The sequence below is a fragment of the Pituophis catenifer genome, unplaced genomic scaffold (genome assembly GCF_029215685.1).
Source record: "Pituophis catenifer annectens isolate HBS135680 unplaced genomic scaffold, rPitCat1.0.hap2 SCAF_20, whole genome shotgun sequence".
Taxonomy (NCBI): domain Eukaryota; kingdom Metazoa; phylum Chordata; class Lepidosauria; order Squamata; family Colubridae; genus Pituophis; species Pituophis catenifer.
In genome coordinates, this window is record NW_027256900.1 from 1,067,381 (window position 1) to 1,084,715 (window position 17,335).

Below are 17,335 nucleotides of genomic sequence, written 5' to 3' on the forward strand. Positions count from 1 at the left end.
AGTGGGGCCGAAGTTGATGTGGTGTTCAGAGAGGCAACATTTACAAGTTTATTTACAGTGAATTAGTCATCATATTGTTCGACATTAGCACCTTGGACACACAGCGATAGACATTGACTTAAAACAAGACAGACGAGTGTTTTCACAGCAAACAAAACATTAGCACTTTCGAGGCACAGTTCCGCAATGCCCCGTCCTCCCTCAGGTCTAGCAACTTGAAAAGTACCCGACTCTGAGTCGGCTGAAGAAAGTGAGAATCACCTGGGATTTAAGAGCACTTTTAAAAACACAATCACCCAGTAGCCAGGAAGGAACTCAGACACACGTCAACCGTTCGAGCACTGATGTGGTCGCTGGAGACAGGGTGCAGCTTGGTCATGCGTCACCTGGGTTGCAGCTTCCAAAATGGTTGGGAAGGGCCGGGTTCAAGTACCTTTCTGCGTTCGCTCCTCGACGTACAGCTGCATCTGAAAGGACAGAGTTCAAACCGGAAATCTTGCATTTATCAGGCGCTCAATTCGGGGGCGCTTGGCAGAGAGGCAGGATTTGGGGCGCCGAGGACAGATTTGAGACGCTTCTCCTCGGCAGCCCTGTAAAACACCCCAAGCGCTAAGGGGGATAGAGCAGGGGTGAAATTTGTTACTACTGGTTCCGTGGGCGTGGCTTGGTGGGGGGAGTTAATGTGACGGTGGGCGTGGCCAACTTTTTTTTTTTTTTTTTTTTTACTTTTAAAAGCATTTTTTCTACAACCTCTTCAGCCAAAGAGGCTGAGCCGTGCGATCATCAGAGGCTTTTTTTTTTTTACTTTTGAAAGCATTTTTTCAGACGAAGAGGTTGTAGAAAAAATATTTTTAAAAGTAAAAAAAAAAAAAAAAACAGCCTCTGATGATTGTGCGATTCAGCTGGGCATGGTGGGGGGGGGCACAAGGATTTTTGCTACTGGTTCTCCGAACCACCCGCCCCCATCGCTACCAGATCGGGTGATCTGGTCCGAACCGGGAACATTTCACCCCTGGGATAGAGGGGGGGGGAGGTCAGTACGGAAAGGAGCTGCCACTTTCTGGACTTGGGGGTTCTTCAAACTTTCAAACAGCAACAGAACGGACGGCCCGTAACTTCCAAGATGGGCAGAATATAAATTAAATAAAGGCTGTAAAATCCAAGCACCCTCTAGTGGTCAAAGGAAGAACTGCAGGCCCATAGGTCAGGACTTCCCCCCCGCCCCCCCCCCCCCAGGATTAGGATCACGTGGCCTCAGAGACCCAATCAGGAGCCCCTTTGGGGTATAAAAGAAGGAAATTCCAACAGATTTTTCTTGGTTGGATCCAATCGTCAGCTTGTCCTCGTCCAAGCTGGCTGAGCGCAGTAAGTGGATCTCTCACCTTTAAGAGATCCGAGGTCATGGTCTTCAGGGGGATCAGCCGTGGGTCGTGCATGTGGACGTCCTGCTCGTCGGCCAGAATCCAGGGGAAGTCCTACAGGATGGGAAACATAACAGCGTCTTCATGCAAACTATTGCCCATGTGCCCATAATGTTGTGGCCTACCAACCACCGGCCCCTCCAGCAGCCAAATCAGAGGAGGAGGAGGAGTTGTGGGAGTCAGGATCACCATCAAGGCTACCTGAGAGCTCCGAGGGAGAAGAGGGAATGGAGCTGTCAGAGAAAGAGAGACAGAGACAGAGCCTGGGCCATCCAACAGCCCTCAGATGGAAAATCAACAGCTCCTAGGTCTGGAGGTGGCTGATGAGGAGGAGGAGGAACAGCTGGGTCCAGTGCCTGACGCGTGAATGCACGGAAGACAGAAGAGAGGAGAGCAGTGAAAATCTATGGGCCGGTCCTTGGGACGAAAGAGCCACCACTGCTAGCGAAGCCCCACCCTAGCTCGGAGATGAATAGATGTGGCAGACAACTATTCATCTCCCTGCCGGACAGACTTGTTAGCCTGCGGTGAGAGAGAAACTTTTTGCCGGGGCTGCCGGCGCTCCTAATAATCTTTTGAGTTAACTTTAGAGGGTTTGTCGTATTTGGGGAGCTGGATCAGAACACATCATTTGAATTTGGAGTGCACAGGTCTAGCGCCCCCTGCTGGCAGATCTGACTAAAATCCATAGGACTTGCCGCTCAGCTGCAGTTGCAGACCTATAGTAACCCCTGAGTAAGCAGAGCCAGGCTTAGAAAAAGCCATCGTTGGAAGAAAAATCCAGGTCTAGTTCCAAGCCGGGCATAAAATGGAGGATGATTGGAAAGAAAGATTTTGTTTATTGATGAGTGGAACCAACACAAACACAGCGTGAGGTTCTGGGGCAGTACACACAAAGTCCGTTCAAACCTTAGTTTACTAAATAAACCAGTCTTTTACAACAACCGCTGTTTATTAATTGCATTACCAGCCACCAAGAATTCAAAGAATAACAACTGAAAGCTTACTATGGTTGGCAGAATGCCCAGAAGCAATTTGCAGGAAGCTGATAAGATAAGCAAGACAAGACACAAAGGTATGTGAACTTAAGTTGTTCCCTGCAATTGGCCACTCCCTTAGCCTGTTTAAGGAGGAACGTCGACTGAAGCAATTTGCAGGGAACAACTTCGTTCACATACCTTGGTGTCTTGTCTTGCTTATCAGCTTCCTGCAAATTGTTTCAGTCGGCATTCCTCCTTAAATAGACTTAAGGGTGTGGCCAATTAGCCCCAAGCCTTACTCTTGAGACCTCGTCCTAAGGAGCCAATCCTGCTTTTTGGCAGCTCTGCACGCCCGTGCATCGAGAAGAGGCTCCTCCTCTTCGTCCTCTTCATTTAAGGGAGCTACTGGAGGTTCTGAAGGCCCTGGCTGAATCCCCGCCTCTGGCACCACATCTTCTCCAGCCTCCTCATTGTCCGACTCGAGTGCCAGCTGCACAGGCTGCTGGCACAGCACACCAGCCTCCTCGCTGTCGGAATCAGCTATTAGCTGCACAGGCCGCATAAGGGCCACAACAGATTCCTTACCTTGATCACTTGAATTTTCTCCATGTTGCGCGTGGCAGCTTCACGGGTGTGCACCAGGATGGTGAAAGTACAGCCTGCAACAAAACGAGGTGGAGAAAGAGAGAGATACAGTTTTAAATAAAAGAAGCCCGATCCAGAGTTACAACCTGTGCTTAAATACAATAGTCCTCAACTTACAACAATTCCTTCAGCGACTGTTCAAAAGTGGCAACGGCACTGAAACATGTGACTTACGACCGGTTTTCAAAGTGACGACCTTTGATGACCCCATGGGTCATGTGATCAGAATTCAGAGGTTTGGCAACTGACTCGTGTTTATGACGGTTGTCGTGTTCCGGGGTCATGTGATCAACTTTTGCGACCTGACAAAATCAAGGGGGAAGCCCGATTCACCGAACAACCGGGTGACTCACTTATCAATGGTGGTGACTCACTTAACAACAGTGGCATGAAAGGTCGTAAAATGGGGCAAAACTCACTTAACGAATGTTTCACTTAACAACTGAAATTTGGGGCTCAATTCTGGTCGTAAGTTGAGGGACTACCTGTATATTTTGGTCCCTGCAAAGTGGAGAAGCTTCTTAACCTCTGAATGAGAAGCAAAATGTATTTAAAGAAAAACCAGAAAGTCCAGTTGCCTCTTGAAAAAAGCACCTTTGGGACAATCAGATCCAGATGTGCAGGTGTCAAGTGAGTATTTCGTTCCAATAAAGGGCCGTATTATATCTTTAATTCTTTTTTTTTTAATTTAAAAAGTTTTACAAATACATTTTCTCCCCAGTTTCCCCCCCAACCCTCCCTGACCCTCCCTAATGCTCCCCTCCCCCCCTGACTTCCTCAACATATATTCCAAATCAAAATCACATTTTATAAAACTTGAACCCCTCCACCCCCTGTATATTATTCAAATCTTCATAAAATTCAATTATTCTATACCTACATGATACATTCATTCAGCTAAAAGCTATCTGATATGATATGATAAAGTGGGCACAAAACTTTGCAGAACCAGTGATGTTGGAAACATGGGAAAAAATATGGGTCCAGAATGTTAAATTTACACAGTCGCAGAATTTGAGGGAAAATGTTTATAAAATGTTTTATAGGTGGCACTTAGATCCTAAGAAATTATCGTGTATGTATTCTAATGTTCAACCAAAATGCTGGAGATGTGATTGCTTAGATGTCACATATTACCATATGTGGTGGACTTGTAAGAAAGTGAAGGCTTTTTGGATAAAAATTTGGTGGGTTATGCAAAATGTTTTGAAGAAAAAAATCCAGTTTTCTCCACAATTGTTTTTATTGGATATAGTTAAGGGTTTTACATTGAGTGAAACAAAGCTGATATTGCATATGGTAATAGCAGCGAGATTATTGATAGGTCAATATTGGAAAAATGAAGCTATGCCCACTATTGAAGAATGGACTTTGAAGATGGCCAGTTTTGCAGAGATGGCGAAGATTTCAGCATATCTAAAAGATCGGACTCAAGAGACTTATGTATGGGAGTGGAAAAAATGGATAGATTATGTGCAGAATAAATATCAAACTAGGGAATATCTTTAATTCTGACTGAACAGCAAATATTTTGCTTTAACACAAGTTTCCCAATAGGTTGTTTGTCTAATGTGCAGTCCAAGACTCTCATCTCTCTCTTTCTTATGCAGTTGACATTCAATCTTCCAGATTCTTGGTGAAGCAATATTTGTTTATTTATTTATATACCACTTTGATTATTTTTGGGCTTCTTCTCTAGTTACACAAGAGATAGGGAGACCAGAGCTCCTAATATAATTTGTCAGATGCATAATCCTAGAGAGCTTTATTTGAAATTCTGCATCTTCTAACCCAGAGAACTTGGGGACTCTGTCAGGTTCCAGAGGTTTAATTGTACACTAAGAAATTCAGCCCTGTGGAAAAGGAAGGAGACCCTCTGTGAGTTCTGTGGTTTCATGTATCAGGACACAGTAAAAAGCATCTGGTCTTCAGCAGTTCTTAAAAGGAGGTCAATGCAACCTCAGGCGAATAGCAACACAGGAGATATAACACCCTGTCCTCCTTTATTTTACAGAAAGAGAGCCGAAATGGAGGAGCCAGGTGTGAAAGGCTAAGGACACCCTGACTGCTTCCATGGGTGTGAAGAGGCTGAGAGGCAGCCTGGTGCTGCTGATCAAGGGACCTGGATTAATCGATCATCACAAGTGTGACGGCCTCTATAAAAGCCAAAGTTTCAGGAGTTTTCTGGTCTCCAGCATTGAGGTCTGTGTTAACAGAATGCCAAAGGGCAAAGACTCCACCAGTGATCTGAGAGAAGCCATTGTTGCTGCCTATCAATCTGGGAAGGGTTACAAGGCCATTTCCAAACAATTTAAAGTCCATCATTCTATAGCAAAGAAGATTGTTCAGAAGGGGAAAACATTCAAGGCAGCTGCCAATCTTCCCAGGAGGGACCATCCCAGCAAGTTCACCCAAGGTCAGACCGTGCAATGCTCAGAGACATGGCAAAAAAAGACCAAGAGTTCCACCTGAGACTCTACAGGCCTCAGTGAGCCTGGTAAATGTTCCAGTTCCTGACAGCAGAATCAGAAAAAGACTGAAGAAGTTTGGTTTGTTTGGAAGGGTTGCCAGGAGGAAACTTCTCTCTAGAAAGAACATGGCAGCACGGCTGAGGTTTCCCAAGTTGCACCTGAAGAGACCACAAGACTTCTGGAACATTCTCCTTTGGACAGACGAGACTTTAAAGGATAATGGTGTGAATGCATGGTTGCTCAGGTTCTCAGGGAAACTAGTAAAGAAAACATCTTCACACTTGTGTTTGAACTATCATGTTTCAAGAGTCTTTACTTTCTTAAGTTGGAAGGAGAGGCAATCCTTACACCTGCTCTCTATGTATCACTCTGTATGTGTGTCTCTCTATGTCTTTCTGTGTGTGTGTGTGTGTGTGTGTGTCTCCCGCCCTCCCTTCGGGCGACCGCCCTCCTCCTTCCCCTCTCCTCTCATGAATCCCTGGCCGGGAGCAAAGGACAGCAAAGGGGTGTGTGGGGTGGGCGGCCGCTCGCTTAAGGAGGGTCTTAACAGGACATGGCTTCTCTCCTGCACTAATGCTCCAGTCATCGCCTGGCCATGTCATCGCCCACCCCTGGCAGCTCTTTGGCCGTGCGCGGAGGGAGCGTCTTTCCTGAGGGAGGAACTTGAACTCTGTTGAGGCCATTGAAAAGTTCAGGTGGATGTGTCATAGTTGCGTATTAGGAAGTCATGGGAATTGCCAAAGCAATGTGTTCCTCTCTCTCTTGTCCGACATAGATAGGAATTACCTTGGGGATTTGTGTTGCCATTTCAAAGTGAGGCGTTTTCCTTCCTCTCCCATCCCTGGTTGGCCCCGCCCCTCTTATTTCATTTTTTGGACTCCATCCCGAAGTGGCAGGAAGCGAAGGCTGCCTTAGGTGCAAATGTGGGACGAAAGCAGGTCCAGGGCAGCTTCGCTCCTGCACTCTCTGGCGACCCTCCTCCCCCTCCTCCTCTTGTGACCCCCCTGGCCAGCTGTGGCTGAGCTGGGAGCATGCGCACGCATGGGGAGGCCCTCCTTAAGCGAGCTGCTGCCCTCCCCATGCCCACCTTTCCTGAGCTTTGGCGCTTGCTTGAGGAGAGGAGGGTCTCCCTGTGCCTGCGCATGCTCCCAGCTCAGCCACAGCCAGCCAGGGGGCCACAAGAGGAGGAGGAGGGGAGGAGAGTGCAGGAGCGAAGCTGCCAAATTTGCGCATAAGGCAGCCTTTGCTTCTTTCCGCTTCGGGCTGGAGTCCAAAAAAGAAATGAGGGACGGGGCCAACCAGTGATGGGACAGGGAGCCAGGGCAAAGGGCCCAAAGAGCCACTTGTAGCTCCGGAGCCGTGGGTTGCCGACCCCTGGTCTACGCAATCTAACCCACAGGATAATTGTCCTCTACTATCAGTTTAAACCAACGTGTATTTAGCAAGTAGGAGCCTCAGTGGCTTGAAGACACTGGATCTGTTCCAGCAGTTTGAGTTCTACCACTGCATGGCGGGGTGAGCTCCCATCACTTGTCTCAGCTTCTGCCCACCTACCCAGTACGGTCGGGACGAAATAAGGGTTAAAAAATTGTGGATAGCTGCTGCTACAGTACCCTTTGGAAGGCCGGCGCGAGGCACATGGGGCGCATCGCTTGGCCTCCTGCTGCAGAAGTGGTCCCAATCCATGGCAAAAACAGCCGTGCTTGCTGGAGCTGCCGGCCGGAACGGCACCCATGAGGCAGCTGTTCCATGAACAGAACTGCCTGCTGTAACTCTCACTATTAGGTAAGGAGGGTGTGAGGCATAAAGGATGCATCGCTTGGCCTCTGGCTTCTTTTCCAGCTGCAATTGGCTGCAAAAGGGGCCGCGCTTGCTGGAGGCAGCGGCCTGAGCAGCACCCGAGAATCAGCTGTGAATGACGGCCTGAGCTGCTCAGCTGATCCGATTAAGGGGCCGAGAAGCCCTGAGGTGACCGGGGAAGGGAAGGGCTGTCTCCTGTGCTGGCCATGCCCTCCCCATCACCAGGGCTTATTTTGGGGGGAGGGTATATATTTATGCCACCCCAAAAATCAGGCTTAGCTTTATTTTCAGGACATGTTCTATTTTTGGGGAAACACGGTAGCAGTTGAAAAGCATGTGACAACACTAGTAGGTAAATAGGTACCGCTTTGGTGGGAAATGTGGCATGTTTGGTACAGATGTCAGGCCCCTAACAATGCTGGACTTGCTTGGATGTGACACCCAACTGTGAGGCACCATCGGTGGCGAGAGAAGGTCCAGATGATGCCACAGGACACCTCTCGGCTTTCTGGTGTGGAGCTGATTTATCCCCTGTGGTGAACCCTGGAGAAGCTCATGGGCACAAACTGAAGGGACTCGCACTCTTTGGCAGCGAAACAAATACTATGTACTAACATTGTAGACTCCTAGCTAATTATACCTTTGCCATATGCTAAATAAGTAAATATTTTAGCACTTTAGCCATATACATGAGAATCCTTCCTTAGTCCTGGTAAGTCATTAATATCCAGACTGAAAAACAAGGGTTCAAATATTCATTCTTCTGCGTTACCCCTTGGTAAGTATCGATCCTTTTTCTCGTGGCTCCATTGAGCCCCAACCTCCCTCTCAAACAAGGGCTTGGATCAGGGCCAACAGGCTAGTTACATTTTCCGGGCAATCAATTTCCTCCATAATATTGATCTGCTCTTTGTGTCAAATGCTGCACTAACATCTATAAAAGCTAGAAAACTGTGGTTTACCCGACTGACCTATTGTGTAATTAGATACTTCAAAACTAATCTGTTGACAATATTAGATTATTAATGGATTGATTACTATACAACTTTATGAAACTTTTTACTTTACTTAAACCTTTTTGTTCTTCTGCAAGGAATTCACTTTTGTTCCACCCAATCTCAAATTTACTTAAGAGGAACAAGCAATATATTTCAGCCACAATATCTATTAGTCTAACTGGCTTGTAATTGCTAGATTCCTTTTTATTCCATTTTTAAATATATATATAGAGAGATGCTACTATTGCCAGCTTGAATACAACTGCATATCGCAGGTGTTATATCTATGTGAAAATCAACATGCCAATAGTTTATCCACAAATAGGATATTTTTTTGAATAGCTGGGAGAAAATCATCTTCAATGACCTTATTGCTTTTCTGGCCTTGTATGAGAAATTTGAACAAGAATGTAAGAGAAAAAAACATATCTGACATGTTTGCTAATATGGAAAAAAGCAGCTCTTGAATTCCATGGAGAAGACATGATTGCATCTATTGCTCACCCATCACCACCCACCCCTCACTTTACCAGAGAGAGAAAAAAGACACACAAACCTGTGGGACTTTGTAAGGTGCTGCTAATGTGGATGCCTGGATGGAGATTTCCCTGTCAGCTGTATCAAGAAGAGCCAGAAGGTTCTCCTTCCTCCCACAGCCGTAGTTGGGGACATTGGCTTCTCCAGTGGAGAGCATGTCCAGCATGGCATCTGAAGTGCGTAAAGAGCTCAAATGGTTGTCATGGAGGTTGTAGCCCAGTGTGAGGTTGTGCAAGAGATGGGAGTTCTTGTTGATCCCTTGAATGTTGAAAATGAATGGTAGGGTGCATATAAAATGGTAAGAAGCCACACTGTAGAAAAATGTTCAAGTTATTATCAACAGTAACAAGTAACTTTTTAAAAGAATTTATTCCTTTTTGCCTCCACAAGCCTATTGAGTCTTAAGCCAATATTGACCCAAAACCAATAATCGGTTATAGAAATCTGAGAATGGGCTGGGCAGAGGTAACTACAACTGTTTCAGTCCCTCCTTTACACAAAATGAATTCAAGGGATGAATTCAGGAGTGAATGGGGAGAGGAAAATAATCTGCATTGCCTTCAGGTTTTTTAACCCCATCTTTGGATTTGAGTCTTTTCTACAAAATAAAAAAGGAGGCAAGTTATAGAAATCAAAATCATTCAGGAAATTAGACAAGTCCTGCAATATAAAAGTAAGTGAAATAAGAAGAAAAGAAGGAGAGTGTTAGGAGTGCAAATGGAGGGGATGCAACTCCATCACCCTGAATGACTTACGCATGAGAAGGTAAAGAAGGAGCCCTGTGGAAAGGCAAAATTATAGGCGATACTTGTGTTGCAGTTGCGACTACACCAATGAGATGGTCTCCTGGCCTGTAAAAGCTCCATGGTTGTTGTCCATCCTGGTGCTCCAAATTCAGAGGGCATTTCATTCTAAGCTTCCCAGAGACTGGATGGGACACAAACAGCAGCAGAAGCAGAAGCAGGAGGTCCATAATTCATGGAGCTTTATTAATCCTCTTCCTGTTTCTAACACCCACAGCAGGAACAGTTGGGAGAATTCAAAGCACTCTCAGAAGATGGAAATGCCAGCGACTTTCCTGACATAAACAGAGAAACATTCAGCTTCACCTGGAAAGGAGAGAAAGGTACAATCAAGAGCACAGATCCTGCCTGTCCCAAAATTTGTTCCCACAGAGCTTGACAAATTTATCCTTTTCTGATACAAGATCCTTTGCATATGGCTTCAATCTGCTCTCTCTATCACAGGTATGGAGATCTCCAAGGCCCAGATAATCATTATTAATTACAGGGAGAAGCAACTTCTCCTCTTGGGATCCTGAGCTTCTTCTGGGCTCCATGTGCAGAGGAGAGGATGGAGAGAAGCTTGTTTGTGAAAAGCCACAACTACACTCCTGGGGTCAATTCCTGTCGTGGTTTCTGGAAGTCTCCATGCATATGAGGTAGAAATAGCTATCTGGGTCTCCCAGGAAGCAACACAGAGTTGCAGTTTGTCAGCAGAAAAAGGGCCCAAGAACTTGTGAATGAGATTTCACAGAACCTAGGGCTGAAGAACAACTAAGTTTACATAGGTAAAACCTGGCTAGAAAGAATATGCACATAAAAGCCTATGAAAAAAGAAAAAAGATACATTATGCCTTTTACAGGGAGGATAATTGGGAAGTGGGTGTGGCCCACTGATGACGCCTTAAGAGGTAGAAATAGCTATCTGGGTCTCCCAGGAAGCAACACAGAGTTGCAGTTTGTCAGCAGAAAAAGGGCCCAAGAACTTGTGAATGAGATTTCACAGAACCTAGGGCTGAAGAACAACTAAGTTTACATAGGTAAAACCTGGCTAGAAAGAATATGCACATAAAAGCCTATGAAAAAAGAAAAAAGATACATTATGCCTTTTACAGGGAGGATAATTGGGAAGTGGGTGTGGCCCACTGATGACGCCTTAAGAGGTAGAAATAGCTATCTGGGTCTCCCAGGAAGCAACACAGAGTTGCAGTTTGTCAGCAGAAAAAGGGCCCAAGAACTTGTGAATGAGATTTCACAGAACCTAGGGCTGAAGAACAACTAAGTTTACATAGGTAAAACCTGGCTAGAAAGAATATGCACATAAAAGCCTATGAAAAAAGAAAAAAGATACATTATGCCTTTTACAGGGAGGATAATTGGGAAGTGGGTGTGGCCCACTGATGACGCCTTAAGAGGTAGAAATAGCTATCTGGGTCTCCCAGGAAGCAACACAGAGTTGCAGTTTGTCAGCAGAAAAAGGGCCCAAGAACTTGTGAATGAGATTTCACAGAACCTAGGGCTGAAGAACAACTAAGTTTACATAGGTAAAACCTGGCTAGAAAGAATATGCACATAAAAGCCTATGAAAAAAGAAAAAAGATACATTATGCCTTTTACAGGGAGGATAATTGGGAAGTGGGTGTGGCCCACTGATGACGCCTTAAGAGGTAGAAATAGCTATCTGGGTCTCCCAGGAAGCAACACAGAGTTGCAGTTTGTCAGCAGAAAAAGGGCCCAAGAACTTGTGAATGAGATTTCACAGAACCTAGGGCTGAAGAACAACTAAGTTTACATAGGTAAAACCTGGCTAGAAAGAATATGCACATAAAAGCCTATGAAAAAAGAAAAAAGATACATTATGCCTTTTACAGGGAGGATAATTGGGAAGTGGGTGTGGCCCACTGATGACGCCTTAAGAGGTAGAAATAGCTATCTGGGTCTCCCAGGAAGCAACACAGAGTTGCAGTTTGTCAGCAGAAAAAGGGCCCAAGAACTTGTGAATGAGATTTCACAGAACCTAGGGCTGAAGAACAACTAAGTTTACATAGGTAAAACCTGGCTAGAAAGAATATGCACATAAAAGCCTATGAAAAAAGAAAAAAGATACATTATGCCTTTTACAGGGAGGATAATTGGGAAGTGGGTGTGGCCCACTGATGACGCCTTAAGAGGTAGAAATAGCTATCTGGGTCTCCCAGGAAGCAACACAGAGTTGCAGTTTGTCAGCAGAAAAAGGGCCCAAGAACTTGTGAATGAGATTTCACAGAACCTAGGGCTGAAGAACAACTAAGTTTACATAGGTAAAACCTGGCTAGAAAGAATATGCACATAAAATCCTATGAAAAAAGAAAAAAGATACATTATGCCTTTTACAGGGAGGATAATTGGGAAGTGGGTGTGGCCCACTGATGACACCTTAAGAGGTAGAAATAGCTATCTGGGTCTCCCAGGAAGCAACACAGAGTTGCAGTTTGTCAGCAGAAAAAGGGCCCAAGAACTTGTGAATGAGATTTCACAGAACCTAGGGCTGAAGAACAACTAAGTTTACATAGGTAAAACCTGGCTAGAAAGAATATGCACATAAAAGCCTATGAAAAAAGAAAAAAGATACATTATGCCTTTTACAGGGAGGATAATTGGGAAGTGGGTGTGGCCCACTGATGACGCCTTAAGAGGTAGAAATAGCTATCTGGGTCTCCCAGGAAGCAACACAGAGTTGCAGTTTGTCAGCAGAAAAAGGGCCCAAGAACTTGTGAATGAGATTTCACAGAACCTAGGGCTGAAGAACAACTAAGTTTACATAGGTAAAACCTGGCTAGAAAGAATATGCACATAAAAGCCTATGAAAAAAGAAAAAAGATACATTATGCCTTTTACAGGGAGGATAATTGGGAAGTGGGTGTGGCCCACTGATGACGCCTTAAGAGGTAGAAATAGCTATCTGGGTCTCCCAGGAAGCAACACAGAGTTGCAGTTTGTCAGCAGAAAAAGGGCCCAAGAACTTGTGAATGAGATTTCACAGAACCTAGGGCTGAAGAACAACTAAGTTTACATAGGTAAAACCTGGCTAGAAAGAATATGCACATAAAAGCCTATGAAAAAAGAAAAAAGATACATTATGCCTTTTACAGGGAGGATAATTGGGAAGTGGGTGTGGCCCACTGATGACGCCTTAAGAGGTAGAAATAGCTATCTGGGTCTCCCAGGAAGCAACACAGAGTTGCAGTTTGTCAGCAGAAAAAGGGCCCAAGAACTTGTGAATGAGATTTCACAGAACCTAGGGCTGAAGAACAACTAAGTTTACATAGGTAAAACCTGGCTAGAAAGAATATGCACATAAAAGCCTATGAAAAAAGAAAAAAGATACATTATGCCTTTTACAGGGAGGATAATTGGGAAGTGGGTGTGGCCCACTGATGACGCCTTAAGAGGTAGAAATAGCTATCTGGGTCTCCCAGGAAGCAACACAGAGTTGCAGTTTGTCAGCAGAAAAAGGGCCCAAGAACTTGTGAATGAGATTTCACAGAACCTAGGGCTGAAGAACAACTAAGTTTACATAGGTAAAACCTGGCTAGAAAGAATATGCACATAAAAGCCTATGAAAAAAGAAAAAAGATACATTATGCCTTTTACAGGGAGGATAATTGGGAAGTGGGTGTGGCCCACTGATGACGCCTTAAGAGGTAGAAATAGCTATCTGGGTCTCCCAGGAAGCAACACAGAGTTGCAGTTTGTCAGCAGAAAAAGGGCCCAAGAACTTGTGAATGAGATTTCACAGAACCTAGGGCTGAAGAACAACTAAGTTTACATAGGTAAAACCTGGCTAGAAAGAATATGCACATAAAAGCCTATGAAAAAAGAAAAAAGATACATTATGCCTTTTACAGGGAGGATAATTGGGAAGTGGGTGTGGCCCACTGATGACGCCTTAAGAGGTAGAAATAGCTATCTGGGTCTCCCAGGAAGCAACACAGAGTTGCAGTTTGTCAGCAGAAAAAGGGCCCAAGAACTTGTGAATGAGATTTCACAGAACCTAGGGCTGAAGAACAACTAAGTTTACATAGGTAAAACCTGGCTAGAAAGAATATGCACATAAAAGCCTATGAAAAAAGAAAAAAGATACATTATGCCTTTTACAGGGAGGATAATTGGGAAGTGGGTGTGGCCCACTGATGACGCCTTAAGAGGTAGAAATAGCTATCTGGGTCTCCCAGGAAGCAACACAGAGTTGCAGTTTGTCAGCAGAAAAAGGGCCCAAGAACTTGTGAATGAGATTTCACAGAACCTAGGGCTGAAGAACAACTAAGTTTACATAGGTAAAACCTGGCTAGAAAGAATATGCACATAAAAGCCTATGAAAAAAGAAAAAAGATACATTATGCCTTTTACAGGGAGGATAATTGGGAAGTGGGTGTGGCCCACTGATGACGCCTTAAGAGGTAGAAATAGCTATCTGGGTCTCCCAGGAAGCAACACAGAGTTGCAGTTTGTCAGCAGAAAAAGGGCCCAAGAACTTGTGAATGAGATTTCACAGAACCTAGGGCTGAAGAACAACTAAGTTTACATAGGTAAAACCTGGCTAGAAAGAATATGCACATAAAAGCCTATGAAAAAAGAAAAAAGATACATTATGCCTTTTACAGGGAGGATAATTGGGAAGTGGGTGTGGCCCACTGATGACGCCTTAAGAGGTAGAAATAGCTATCTGGGTCTCCCAGGAAGCAACACAGAGTTGCAGTTTGTCAGCAGAAAAAGGGCCCAAGAACTTGTGAATGAGATTTCACAGAACCTAGGGCTGAAGAACAACTAAGTTTACATAGGTAAAACCTGGCTAGAAAGAATATGCACATAAAAGCCTATGAAAAAAGAAAAAAGATACATTATGCCTTTTACAGGGAGGATAATTGGGAAGTGGGTGTGGCCCACTGATGACGCCTTAAGAGGTAGAAATAGCTATCTGGGTCTCCCAGGAAGCAACACAGAGTTGCAGTTTGTCAGCAGAAAAAGGGCCCAAGAACTTGTGAATGAGATTTCACAGAACCTAGGGCTGAAGAACAACTAAGTTTACATAGGTAAAACCTGGCTAGAAAGAATATGCACATAAAAGCCTATGAAAAAAGAAAAAAGATACATTATGCCTTTTACAGGGAGGATAATTGGGAAGTGGGTGTGGCCCACTGATGACGCCTTAAGAGGTAGAAATAGCTATCTGGGTCTCCCAGGAAGCAACACAGAGTTGCAGTTTGTCAGCAGAAAAAGGGCCCAAGAACTTGTGAATGAGATTTCACAGAACCTAGGGCTGAAGAACAACTAAGTTTACATAGGTAAAACCTGGCTAGAAAGAATATGCACATAAAATCCTATGAAAAAAGAAAAAAGATACATTATGCCTTTTACAGGGAGGATAATTGGGAAGTGGGTGTGGCCCACTGATGACACCTTAAGAGGTAGAAATAGCTATCTGGGTCTCCCAGGAAGCAACACAGAGTTGCAGTTTGTCAGCAGAAAAAGGGCCCAAGAACTTGTGAATGAGATTTCACAGAACCTAGGGCTGAAGAACAACTAAGTTTACATAGGTAAAACCTGGCTAGAAAGAATATGCACATAAAAGCCTATGAAAAAAGAAAAAAGATACATTATGCCTTTTACAGGGAGGATAATTGGGAAGTGGGTGTGGCCCACTGATGACGCCTTAAGAGGTAGAAATAGCTATCTGGGTCTCCCAGGAAGCAACACAGAGTTGCAGTTTGTCAGCAGAAAAAGGGCCCAAGAACTTGTGAATGAGATTTCACAGAACCTAGGGCTGAAGAACAACTAAGTTTACATAGGTAAAACCTGGCTAGAAAGAATATGCACATAAAAGCCTATGAAAAAAGAAAAAAGATACATTATGCCTTTTACAGGGAGGATAATTGGGAAGTGGGTGTGGCCCACTGATGACGCCTTAAGAGGTAGAAATAGCTATCTGGGTCTCCCAGGAAGCAACACAGAGTTGCAGTTTGTCAGCAGAAAAAGGGCCCAAGAACTTGTGAATGAGATTTCACAGAACCTAGGGCTGAAGAACAACTAAGTTTACATAGGTAAAACCTGGCTAGAAAGAATATGCACATAAAAGCCTATGAAAAAAGAAAAAAGATACATTATGCCTTTTACAGGGAGGATAATTGGGAAGTGGGTGTGGCCCACTGATGACGCCTTAAGAGGTAGAAATAGCTATCTGGGTCTCCCAGGAAGCAACACAGAGTTGCAGTTTGTCAGCAGAAAAAGGGCCCAAGAACTTGTGAATGAGATTTCACAGAACCTAGGGCTGAAGAACAACTAAGTTTACATAGGTAAAACCTGGCTAGAAAGAATATGCACATAAAAGCCTATGAAAAAAGAAAAAAGATACATTATGCCTTTTACAGGGAGGATAATTGGGAAGTGGGTGTGGCCCACTGATGACTCCTTAAGAGGTAGAAATAGCTATCTGGGTCTCCCAGGAAGCAACACAGAGTTGCAGTTTGTCAGCAGAAAAAGGGCCCAAGAACTTGTGAATGAGATTTCACAGAACCTAGGGCTGAAGAACAACTAAGTTTACATAGGTAGAACCTGGCTAGAAAGAATATGCACATAAAAGCCTACGAAAAAGAAATATATATATATATATGTATATGTTAAAAAAGAGGGAAAAATCCTTCATTCCCTGGTTGCCCTCCCAGTGTCCCATATCCCCCTCCTGCCCCCGTGAAGTCAGGGAAAAGGGGATGGGGGGTTGGGCCTCCCCCCCCTTGGGGGCCCTTCAGTGGAGGTCATCTGTCCGAGTGACCAGTGCAGGGCCTCCCAGGGCAGGTGGCTCAACCTCAGCAAAGGCCTCTGGACTTCAACTCCCAGAATCCCCTGTTCAGCACTAGGGGTCCTCTGTCCTCTTTCCACGCTTTAGCTGTCCCTCACGCTGCCTATAGGGGGCAGCCTACAGTCCGGCCTTTAAGCCCCAGCTGGCCCCCACAGGCAGCGAGCAGGACAGCTAAAGCGGGCAAAGACCCCGCAGCCTCCTCCATTTTGTGGCCTCTTTTTTCTGAGGCGATTCTCCCTCCCTCCATTTTGAGGGGAGAAAAAGGTTGAGGGGAGATTTTCGGAGTCGGGAAGGTTCCCCAAAGGGGGGGCAGGGGGAAGGGGGAGACCAGGGCAGGTGGCTAATGGAAGAATTACAGGACTGCTGTTCATCTTTTCTGCACTTTCCACTTAAAATGAGAAGCCGGAATAGTCCTCCTGCTTGATCTTCCAACCCTGATTAAACCAAAGCAGCGTCAATGAAGAAGGGAAAGAAAAATGACTCTGTGTGAGGCTTCAGGACAAACACACCCAAATAGACACGTAGGAGGAGAAGAGAGTCAGGAGAGTTAAAGGCCTTGTCCTTTTTTCCGGCTGTTTGGGGAGGAAAGATACGGACTTTCTATCCATCCCATTCCTTCTTATCCCAGACTGAACCCTCCTCACTCCATTCTTTATTCCAGGGACCTCTGGCCTTTAAAGAAAAAAATAAGCCCTGATTATCACCCTGAAAATCAATGGGAACCGTGAAACTGGAAACCTTCATGGAGACTTCCAGAGATCTCTCCGTGTCTCTTCAGAGGATCCACCGGTCACTTTGATTCTCCTCCTCCCACTTGGAGCCCCAGAGATGGCTTTGGATGCTGGTTTCCAGAATTCCCAGTGAGG

General features: G+C 45.0%; 1 long non-coding RNA gene across 1 annotated transcript; it reads right to left on the minus strand.

The window, feature by feature from the left end:
* Positions 1–34: 34 nt before the first annotated feature.
* Positions 35–3,063, minus strand: LOC139326247 (uncharacterized). The gene is made up of 3 exons (XR_011601139.1): positions 2,987–3,063; positions 1,383–1,475; positions 35–467 (listed from the first exon to the last, which is right to left on the minus strand). It is a non-coding gene; the product is annotated as an uncharacterized lncRNA (long non-coding RNA).
* Positions 3,064–17,335: the final 14,272 nt, after the last annotated feature.